This window comes from Magnolia sinica, chromosome 19 (genome assembly GCF_029962835.1).
Source record: "Magnolia sinica isolate HGM2019 chromosome 19, MsV1, whole genome shotgun sequence".
Taxonomy (NCBI): Eukaryota; Viridiplantae; Streptophyta; class Magnoliopsida; order Magnoliales; family Magnoliaceae; genus Magnolia; species Magnolia sinica.
In genome coordinates, this window is record NC_080591.1 from 12,165,522 (window position 1) to 12,176,988 (window position 11,467).

General features: G+C 39.9%; 1 long non-coding RNA gene across 1 annotated transcript; it reads left to right on the forward strand.

The window, feature by feature from the left end:
- The first annotated feature begins 10,214 nt into the window (after positions 1-10,214).
- On the forward strand, positions 10,215-11,242 carry LOC131235495 (uncharacterized). The gene is made up of 2 exons (XR_009166177.1): positions 10,215-10,349; positions 10,898-11,242. It is a non-coding gene; the product is annotated as an uncharacterized LOC131235495 (long non-coding RNA).
- Positions 11,243-11,467: the final 225 nt, after the last annotated feature.

The window sequence follows — 11,467 nt, forward strand, 5'->3', positions numbered from 1 at the left end:
AAACACCCTTATTATGATAGTTTGTGCATAATTCATATTGTCTCATCATTACAAATATTCTGTGAGTGATTGAGGTGCCATTGATCTCCTCGTATGGTATTCATATACATAAATGCCTGTTTTTATGCTTGGGCTCAAAGTTGACCAATTTGAATCGAGCGATTATATCAATTCTAGCAGGCCACACTGTATGTGACAGAGCAAACGAGTGCTAACAAAAAGAGGACTATTGGATATTTTTCATTTCAGTGGTTAAAAAACATCCACGAATCTGACCCTAAAAAATGAAAAGGTCAAGTCTACGTGGCATTGTGATCGGGCCCACCTATGTGAAAAACCGTTGATGCGGCTTGCACATGACCGGCGCTACTAGCATAGACTGGCCACTGGATAGTGCTCTGTGGGCCCCACCAAAATGTATATGTTTTATCCATGCTGTACGTCCACTTTTACCCCTCATCTCAGATTTCCCACATAGACCATGCCACAGGGAAAAAGTGGTGATTGAAGGCTCACCCGCCATTAAGAACTTCTTAAGCTTACAAAACTCTTGAATCAACCTGGTTTTTATGTTTTTCATTGACTCTTGTTTTCCCTTCATCCATGTCTGTGTAACCTAAATACCTGATCAACATGTTGGATGACAATTAAACATTACGGTGGGCCTTTAGAAAGTTTTTCAACGGTCTGCGTTCAATCACCACTGTTTTCCTCTGGTGAGGCCCACCTGAGATTTGGGCCTGCGTCATTTTTGGGTTCATGCCTAAAATAATGATCTTAAATGTATGGACTGCTGGGATAAAATACAAACAACATTTTTGGGGCCCACAGCTTTTCCAGCACCGACTTGTACCGACCTGGTACTGGAGTGATCACCACCGGATCCGAATCCGAATCCGAATCCGGCGGAACATTTGCGATCCCGCCGTTCCGCCGACAATAACTGTTAAGAGATACTAATTTGGTGCTCCACCGATCCAAACCATAAAAGGAAACAAATGCACCTTCGCTACTGTTGACACCTGGCTTCCCACGTGACCTCTCTTTCCTTGCAAGCGTGTGGGGTCCACCAGATTTCACCGATAAGGCTACTCGTTTTGTTTTTTATGTTTTTTTTTGTCAGACACACGGGCGTCGTCCGGTCGGAAAGTCGAAGAGAGGCCATCTGATTGGCCTCTTGCTACAGGCCCACAGACGTCTACAAAGCCCCGAGAGATGCCCGTCGAAAATCCACGCCGTCCATCAGTTTTGCAGGGCGACAATAGGACAGGACCCTAAAAATCACGCAGATCCAAAACTCTTGTGGGTCATACCAAACGAAACGGTGGGAACGTAAACATTCACCGTTGAAACCTTCTTAGAGCTGACCATGAGGATTATATGTCATCCAAACCGTTTATGTGGTTGTTATCATTTAAATAAACTGTAGGCACAAATATCATCTGATACAAAACATATGTAGCCCCACAAAGTTGCAGATGGTGGGTGTTCAATCCTCGTTCTTTCCTATTTTGTGGCTCACATGAGTTGTTTATCTGCATGATTTTTAAATTTCTGTCCTAATGTGGTCTTAGAAAACTGACGTACGGAATGGATTTGTCACCTGCATCACCATAGGCCCCACACAGCTTTCAACTACAAAAATTTTCTATGCCTGTGGGCACAGGCAATCCGCGTCCATCAGATGGTTCATTTTATCTTCTGATTGAGCCGTCAGATCAGGGTTTTCGGTCTATTTGCCCCATAAGGTGAATGGTTCTATCAAGAGCTCTATACAGTTGAGAATAGGGAATCCTATTCTTGATCAGCCTTTTTATTTTTCATATGACAAAAATGCCCCCGTGCTATAATTGTACTTGGTGCCGCTGGCTCTTGCATTACGGAGGTGAAAGACCTTTTTAAAATGAACATGTGCTTCACCTAAAACTAAAATTTAGCCAACTACATGGTTGATTTAATCAGCCCATTTTTATTAGATGATCATGAACTCCCGGAAGAGTTTTTTCAGTTTTATTTTTGAATCTATTTATGACTTACAATTACATTAATGTTGTACGTTGATTCTAAACTTTCTTCTTTTATGATCCATCTTTGACGAGTTTTGTTCTCAAACTATAGCTTTTAACATGAAGTTAAAACTTCACACATGTGGATGTGATGGATTTACTTCTATACCTATTGGGACCCATATAAGATCTAGATATGTTCAATAGGTAGGGCCTTTCCGTAAGAGGGCCATTTGGCCGTTTACTTCTTTCTTCCTAAGTTTTATTTTATTTTATTTTATTTTATTTTATATGGGAGGAGAGAATGAAATTTTTTGGCTCTCTTAAATCTTCCTTCCTTCTTTCTTTTTCCTTCACTCGTTTCCTCTATTGTTTGTTTTTAATTTGTTCTTTAAAAAAAAAAAAAAAAAGTATAAAATTGTGGAAGTTTGTGAAAGGAAATGGGGTGTAGAAAACACTGTAATAGATGACTTTTTATAATGGAATAATATTGTAATGAATAAATTTTGTGATAGAAAAATGTTGTAATACATGAATTTTGTGCTTAAATAATATTGTAATGGATGAATGTGATGAGCATTAGAATGAATAACTTTTGTAATTGATTCATCTTTGTAACAAAAAAAATGCTAAGATGAAAGTATGTTATAATGAATGAATGTTGTATGGTGGATTATCAATATTTACTGTGAATCACCCATATCCACTGTGGATCGCCGATATTCTCGGTGTAAATCGTCGATATTCATCGTAGACCGCTAATATTAAAAGTGGACCGCTGATATGAAGAACAGACCGCTGATATTTCTACGGTGATCCTAAATATTCACTATGGGGTACCGGTCTGATGAAAACAACCATACCTCTCTAGTTATATGTCCGATTTGAATGATCTTATACTTCTTGAAAAAGTAATTTGATTAAATTTCAAATGGATTTAGAATTATATCATTTAGAAATCATTTAGTTGCCTAAAATTGGGCCCAAGGTTCATCAAGATTACTATGGACCATTGATAATCACCGTGGGGTACCTGTCCGACGAAAACGGCCATAAGTCCATTGTTACATGACCGACTTAGGTGATCTTATGCTCGTTGGAAAGTTAATTTGATGAAATTTCAAATATATTTTGAATTATTTCATTTGGACATCATTTTACTGCAAAAAAGTAAGCCAAGAAAGTATAACTTGGTGAATATCAAATATCTATAGTAAATAACGAACTTTGGGCCCACATTAATCTTGATAAAATTTGGGCCATAAATGATGTGGCAATGATTTAGCTACCATAGCAGTTGAAGAAATAACTAATCGTATATAGACTATCTAAGTAGCAAAGAAGTCTATAAATAGAATGAAAGAAATTAACAGAGCAAGTCATTTCATACCAACCAAACAAATTAATCAAAATATCTTTCAATTATCGTGCAAATTATTTTTCCTTATCATAACTTAGCTCTTTCTTAGGAGTTGTCACAATCAATTAGTCGTAATCTTAGTATACGCTCATACACTAGACTTTTATCTTAATACCAGCAAATTTTTTTATTCAAAAAGGCTTCCTACCGCTGCACCTTGATTGACTGTAAGTATTTTCTTTTCGTTTAATTATAAGTAGTTCCTTTTTATTTGACGATAACCACGTATCAAAAAAGTACTTTCGTACGGAAGGTAAAGTGGAACCTATTTTTGGAGGAAGAACTCCACCCTCTAAATATTACCTGATCACTTTATAAAACAATTTGTGAGTGGTTGAATAAGAGACCAATTTGTTCAAATATCGGTCATATACTGTCCCAGTCATCATATCTACTTATATTGGAGCTTGGGGTCAAGTTGTCTGCTTGAAATCGAGCTGCACAAGTTTTTAATATCAAATTGAGTCCAGTCCGAAGTGAGCTGGACATGCCTAAGCCCAAGATAGCCGACCCACTTTAATCCCTAATAGGCAATGTGGAGTTATTTAGCCTCTCAATTTTAAAATTCAAGCACTGTGATATGTGTGGTCGTGCTAAAACCGACTGTGCGACTTGATTCCAAATGAACAACTTTGATGCCAAGCAACAAGATACACAAATACATCAAACTTGATTGTGTATAACTAAAATATGAGAAGAACGATCACCCATTTAGCCACTTTTAAGCTATTTAACTACATGATGGACAATCCACATAAAAGGTCTGCCCCTAATGATGTATGGCCCACATCCAAGGTAAGCCACACATAATAGGCAACCCACATTAAAGGTGAGACTCACATGATGGGCAACTTACATCAAAGGTGGGCTCCACATGATAGGAAATTAATAATGGTAGGCCCCACATGATGGGCAGTCCATATCAAAGGTCGGCCTAATGATGAGTGGCCCATATCCATGGTGGGTCCTGCATGATGAATGGCCCACATGATGGATGGTCCACATCAAAGGTGGGCTCCACGTGATGAGCAGTGGATATCGAAGATGGGCCCCACATAATAGACAATAACATTGATGGTGGACCCCACATGATGGATGACTAACATCAAATGTGGGTCATATCTAATGAACTATGCACATTAAAGGTTGGCTTCTAATGATGAATGACTCACAACCAAAGTGGGCCGTGCTCACAATATTCAACTGGTGGACCACACCATCAACGACTGAAATTCAACAGGCCCATGCTTTAGCAGCCAAAGTACTACAATTTGCTATAACTAATACTAACAAACATTTGAAAATTATATATATATATATATATATATATATATATATATATATATATATATATATGGGAAAAGGTATTATGCGCTCGACCTCACGATAAGCTCCCGTGAGGTCGAGCTGTGTGGGCCCCACTGTGATGCGTGTCGACCATCAACACCGTGCATTTGATGGGTCCCCTCTAAATTATGGGATATCCCAAAAATCAGCTGTATACGGAACTCAAGTGGGCCATACCATCTAAAATCATGTGAAGACACCGTTAAAACATATAAAAGCACTTGGTGGGGCCCACCTGAGTTTTGAATGCTGCTGAAACTTGGTCTGAACCCTCATCCAAGTGGGACACACATAATGGATGGGCTGGATTTGCAAACCACATCTTGGTGGGCCCAAAAAATGATTATGAATATTTTAATGATGCACGGCCCCTCCCCACTTCTGTATGTGGTGTGGCCCACAAAAGTCACAGATTGACTTGATTTTTGAGACCTAGGCCCACGATGGAATGGTGCATTTGACTAATGGGGTAGATGTTCGAAACGCATCACGGTGGGGCCCACACAGCTCGACCTCATGGGACGGACTCGTGAGGTCAAGCGCATAGTACCTTTTCCTATATATATATATATATATATATATATATATATATATATATAATGATAAGTATATTATTTACCAAATATGCATATAGGCCGATGAAGTAGAAATCAAGATAAGTTAATCCTAGCAAGAGTAGTTTATCAAAGGTAACTTCAATCCATATGCCCCCTTAAAGCCATTCGTTTCCCCCTCATGGGAGGCATCTATCACATGCCATGCTTTCAGAAAGGGGATAAAGTCGTTTGCTCAGATACACACCCACGTGTACGTTGGGACTCACATGCCATGCTTTAAGATAGTGGTACACCCCAATGTGCACGTTGGGACTCTATCAGTAGGATTTGGGATTTTTAATGATCCAGACCGTTCATCTGATAGGAATCCCTTTGGATGGGAAATTCCTGCCAGAAAATCACATATCAAACATTTCAACCCTTTGATTATAAAATCTTATAATGGCCGTTCATATTTAGAAAATAGAGCCAAATTATCAAAAAGTTGAAATATGCCAATTGAGAAATTTTATTTGTTGAATTTTCATCATAAAAAGTATAAATCATCGTATAAACAGTTTGGATCACTGAAATATGATCCACATTAAAAGAATAAAGTCCCAATGTACTATATTGTAATACATCAGGATGTATTCCAGCAAACCTCTGCGAAAAAAGCAAAGGCCATACTTCTCCAACGGGTTAGAACCATGTAACTCATGAATGTAAGATCTGATCCATTCATAAGCGGAAACCACATATTCTCTATCACGTCTAAAAAAATCTGGGTGGCCCACTCATCAATTGGCTAAAACTCGTACGTTGAAATTGGGTTGCTTGTCGTTTTCTTAACAGCATTTCTTCTTTCAAGTATGGCACACCTGATAAGAGTATCAGCATAATTTTTGGATGAGAACATATTCATAGTGTGGTCTAGAAGATAAATGGTCTGAATCTCGCACATGTGCAACACGTCGCACTCGTGCCGGAGAGTGTTCTAATCGTGTTGTGCGAGTAGCAATAACGGGGCTGGAAGGCAAAAGGATGCAGGACGTATTGAGAGCAGATATGACAAAAATAAAAGCTCTTAGATTGGATTATTTTAACCCTTTGGTCAATTGATTAAATAGCTTTTTTTTTGTAATGGGTTGAAAATCATAGGGTTGAAATATTTCAATGAAAGATTTTTTTACAATTTACAGTTAGGTCCATCATATAATATAAACATTAGATAGTTGAAAAGAACCGTCATCCAAAGTCTAAAATCCCAACATGTCCTATTGGAATATAGTTGGGATGTATTCTAATTAATAGGGCTGTTAATAGGCCAGACAGGCTCGCCAGGCTTTTGGGCGTGGCCCACCTCTGACCGATTGGAGTATTAGGCCCAAGGTCCTAGCTTAAGCTTAAAATTCTAGCCGGCTTATTATTCCAGCTGGGCATAGACAATATACAACCACCTAATAACCCTGGCTCGAGTCCCACAGGCAAAGTCCAACGAGCACGGGCTTACCATTAGGGTATGGATGTATAACAATTATTAATGGTAACATTTATGTAAAATCTACTATAACATTTAGGTAAAATCCACCCATACCACCGAGTGGATAATCATATGTTAAATTAAAGGACCAAAAATCAGCCTCATCTATGATTCTGTGGTATCACACGATTGAAAATAGTGTATGGTTCACTCTCCAAATTGTTTTTTTCAGTGTCACCCACTTAAATTTTGGACTTATACTTAAATTTTAGTTTGGATTCTAATAATTGAAGTGAATTTTATATAATTATTACGGCAGGTATTATAGAAATCAAGGGCGGATGTCACCTTCCCAAATTTTTCCTTTATTGCGGCCCACGATGAAATTTTGGATTTAAAAATTTAAAATGTTTTGGAAATTTTGTTTTCCCATCAAAAACAAAATTTCTTTAGACAACATTGGAAAACGTGTGAGTAAATTTGTGGTTCATAAGTGGTTGAGTTGATTGTATTCTTGTTTGGAGAAATAAAGGATGAGATGTTCAGTTTGTGTGTCCCACACGCATGCACACTTGGGTTTGGACATTCTTGTTTGGAGAAATAAAGGATGAGATGTTCAGCAATCTAGACTTTACACTTCGCACGAGCATGAGATAGTCTAGATTTTATAGGCGGCCGGAAATGATTGGATTAATGAAAAACATTTTCCTTGTAAGGAAATTCCTGCACAACCATTCATTAAGTATACTACCATTGTTGAGTTCTTAAGTAGATCTATGTAACCCATCAGCAATTCATGAGACATGATTCAGCCTTATGCTAAAATTTAAATAATTTTATTTTCAATTTTTCTAATATATTTTCTAAGAACCCACATGAATCACGTCAACGTAATTTTTGTTTGCAACGAACCTAAAGTGTGATTACACATATAATGACGAAAGTAAATTTCAAATATACATTAAAGTGCACCCATGAAAAATCAAGGTAACGTATGAAAGAGGAAATTTTAGGGGCCCCACCCTAGACTTTTGATGGAGCTTGAGGTGATGTGTATGTGACATCAACTCTAAGTATTTGATATGTAACCATACTTTAGTTGGGGCCAAAAATTAATCATGAACTTTGATTGATGTGGGTCGAATCAAAGAAAATAGCGGGGAGAAAGATGTCCACCCTTTATTTCTGCTACGGCCATTTGTGATGATTATATTAAATACACTCCAACCATTAAATGCTACACCAAATTTTAGGCCATGTACTCATCCCTATCAATGATTTATATGGGCCTCATCAAGAAAAATAGCCGGGAGATAAAGGGGGGTGTTTGGGCGGTGGGATTAGGTGGGATGGGGTTCAAAAAACTTAAATATGGGATTCAAAAAATATAATTATTACCATGTCAGGATTGTCCCCTCTTGCCATGAGATGAGATTAATTCCATGATTTGTTGATAATACGTTGGTACATTGAATGGATATACCCACGATCATTTGAAATTATTGAGAATCACACACATATATTATATCTAAGCTGTTCATTTGTTTTGTAACCTCATTTCATGACATGGGGCTAAAAAGAGGCAGATCCAAAACTTATGTGGCCCCAAAGAAGTTTTCAACGATAAGTATTCAATCCCCATTGCTTTCTATGGTGGGGTCCACTTGAGCTTTAGATTTACCTGATTTTTTGGCCGATGCTCTAAAATAATCTCCAAAAATGGGTGGACGGTGTAGATATAGCCCACACATCATGGTGGGACCTACACAACTTACTAACACTGAGTGAAATTGGCACGGGATCCAATACAATTCATCAAAAGCGATTCCATTCTTCCCAAACATGAGTGGAATTGGCACAGGACCAGATGCATTCCATCCCACCTAATCCTTTCTACTCCCACGGCCCAAACACGCCCTAAGCTTTTTCCCATCCGCTGTTTCTAATCGTGTGGTTCTGAATTAAAGATAGTCATGGTGGCTCCACCCAAGCCGAAGACTGCTTTACTCCAGCCCTCAACCTCCTCATCTTCCAACCTCCATCCCACCCCTCCTTCAAGCTTTTAACCAGCTCCCTATTTCTTTTTCTCTCATCTTTCAAGCTCTGATCTCTTCCTAACTTTTTCCAATTATCACCTCCAACCAAACTGCCGGATTTTTGCCCGGATTCACCCCGAATATGACGTGGTTCTCACCTTATAAATACCAATCAACCGGACCAGCAGGAAGCCTTAAACAGGTCCGTCTCTCTCTCTCTCTCTCTCACAGATAAGGACTCGAGGACGGGCCGATCTCGGGCTGGACGATTTTTGCCCCTACGGGCCCCACCGGACTCGGCCCTACGTTGAAAAATACACGGTGAGCTTGGACGGACCTTTGCCCGGCCGGTTCACGTGCCACCTCAGCAATTGGTTTTAAAAATAAATAAATAAATAAATAAAATTTAATGAGTTTGGACGGCTACATGCATCTTCTACACGCGGTTCACGTGCCACCTTAGCAAGTGTGCAGAAAATCCAAGCCATTCATCAAGTGGATTCGAGTGTATAGATTATCTGGCCCAAGAACCAGGTGGATCAATTCATGAGGTGGGCCACTTTACGCATCGAATACTGACCGCTAGAAAATTTTCTAAACCGTCCAATGCTTTCCTACACATGTGGTCCACCTGATGAGTTCACCAGCCGGGTTCATGTGCAACAATGGGTCCCACCTGACGCAGCGATATGATGCGGGTGCGTGTAGAGATCTGCTTTTAATCTTTAGTAAGGCTACATATTGTGTCCTTTATGTGCACGTGTCATTTACAAGAATCCAGACGGCCCAAATAGTGGGACCCGCTGTAGATTAGTCATATACTAAAAATAATATCTATTAAACAGTCCAGGCGTTTTATTAATAAACATTTCCCTTATTAAAATTAGACCGTTTACAACTTACTTTTATTAATCGTCCATTAGATGATCATCAATAGCCAACTTACGTACTTCTTTAATAGTAATTATTTGTTTGTAATCCATCTACAGTGGGATTTGCGATTTGGACGGTTTGGATTGGAGATACATGCTATGTATGCATACGGGAGCCTCATAAAAACATGAAGTACTGAAGGTGAAGAGAAGGACGGCAGTGATCGGTGTAGATGGAAAAAAAGGGCCCATCAACATCCCACAACAGGCAGGGCGCTGAATGCTGCAATGGTACAGTCGAGTGCATGTGCAGTGTATGTGTGCTGTGCGTTTGCTGCCCGTTATCCATCCTTTGGTGCTGCATCAAACTGCCTTGCAAGGTCGGGTGGCGGGCTGCCCGGACCCTGCTGCGTTCTGCCCGTTTTGTATCCGGCCATGGGACCATTGCTGCCTCATCGTCATTCTCAGACGTTGATTTCGATGATGTCTCTCCAAAGAGATCAAATTAACAAAAGGCGGGCCTAAATTTGCATGGGTCCACAGTCGGTGATCAGGACCGTTCATCAACGGCCTGCTGCGACGGTCTTGTCGGAGGATTTTTGTCTTAGCTATTTTAGGTTCTTGGGACATAAAAAACCGACGGCATCCTGTAAGTATAATGAAAGATATGGTCATTGGATGGTGCCAGTTTCTTTAGAGTTTTGACAGCAAGGTGATGATCCAGACCGTTCATCTAGAAGTTCAGATGGTAGATGGTACGTACGGAAATTATCTAACTCGTAGAAGATCTCAACGTTCATACAAAATGAATTAGAAACAATGGTTACGAAAAGCAGTTTCTAACTCATTTTTGCATGGTCTGGACTAGAAAGATTATTTTCCATATTGAGCAGATACTGGGGCTGATCATCACGTGGTGGGGCAGAAGGGGTGATTAGATACTGAGAGAGTCTATGGGAGAGCCTTGTTACCACAATTGTTTTATTTCCCTTATCACTCATATGAACTCCTCTCCACACAACCTTCAAACACGTGGCAATATGTCAAGCGTGTGGAACATCTGAGCGGTAGCTGATGTGGCCATACCGCAAAGATGACCAAACCCAAACCAAGCCAGCCTGCTCATGAGGTGGGCCACATGCGTCTGTTGAATGTGGCCGATTAGCAAGTTTATAACCGTCCATTCTTTTTGTACAGGAGGTGGCCCACAGAATGATCAGGCCAGGATAGCTTTTACAAATCATCACCTTCTGCCTAGTAGCAGTTTACCTGCTGGTAGTGTCTGCACCTAAAAAAAGGGGTGGCTCTATGCCCAGTGGGCTGAGGATTATTGAACTTAGTTTCCAATTACTGTGCGGCCCATCTCAAATAGCTGGGGCAAAGGTTCTGATGATGGTGAAATTTGTAGTGGGCCACCTTTTGCATTGCAAGTTGTACCATACAATACAATTGCTTGGTTGATACATATTCTGAGGGTAAAGGTGAGTGTACGGCTACCAAACCTATTGACTGATATTGGAGTGATTTGGTTCTTTGCTTGATTCCCACGGTTGCGAATTTTTACACATTTCACACTATGGCCATGGCCATGTTTGGGTGACATCCAAAAACCAATTTTGTTACTTTAAGCTGCACACTTAAGCTGGGTTTGGGCTGGACGGAGCTAGGCATGGGCTGAGCTGGACGCTTGACCCATGGTCATTAGCATACCAGGCACCCAGCCTATGGACCATGCTAGGTAGAGCTGAACCGAGTCTACCTTGGCAC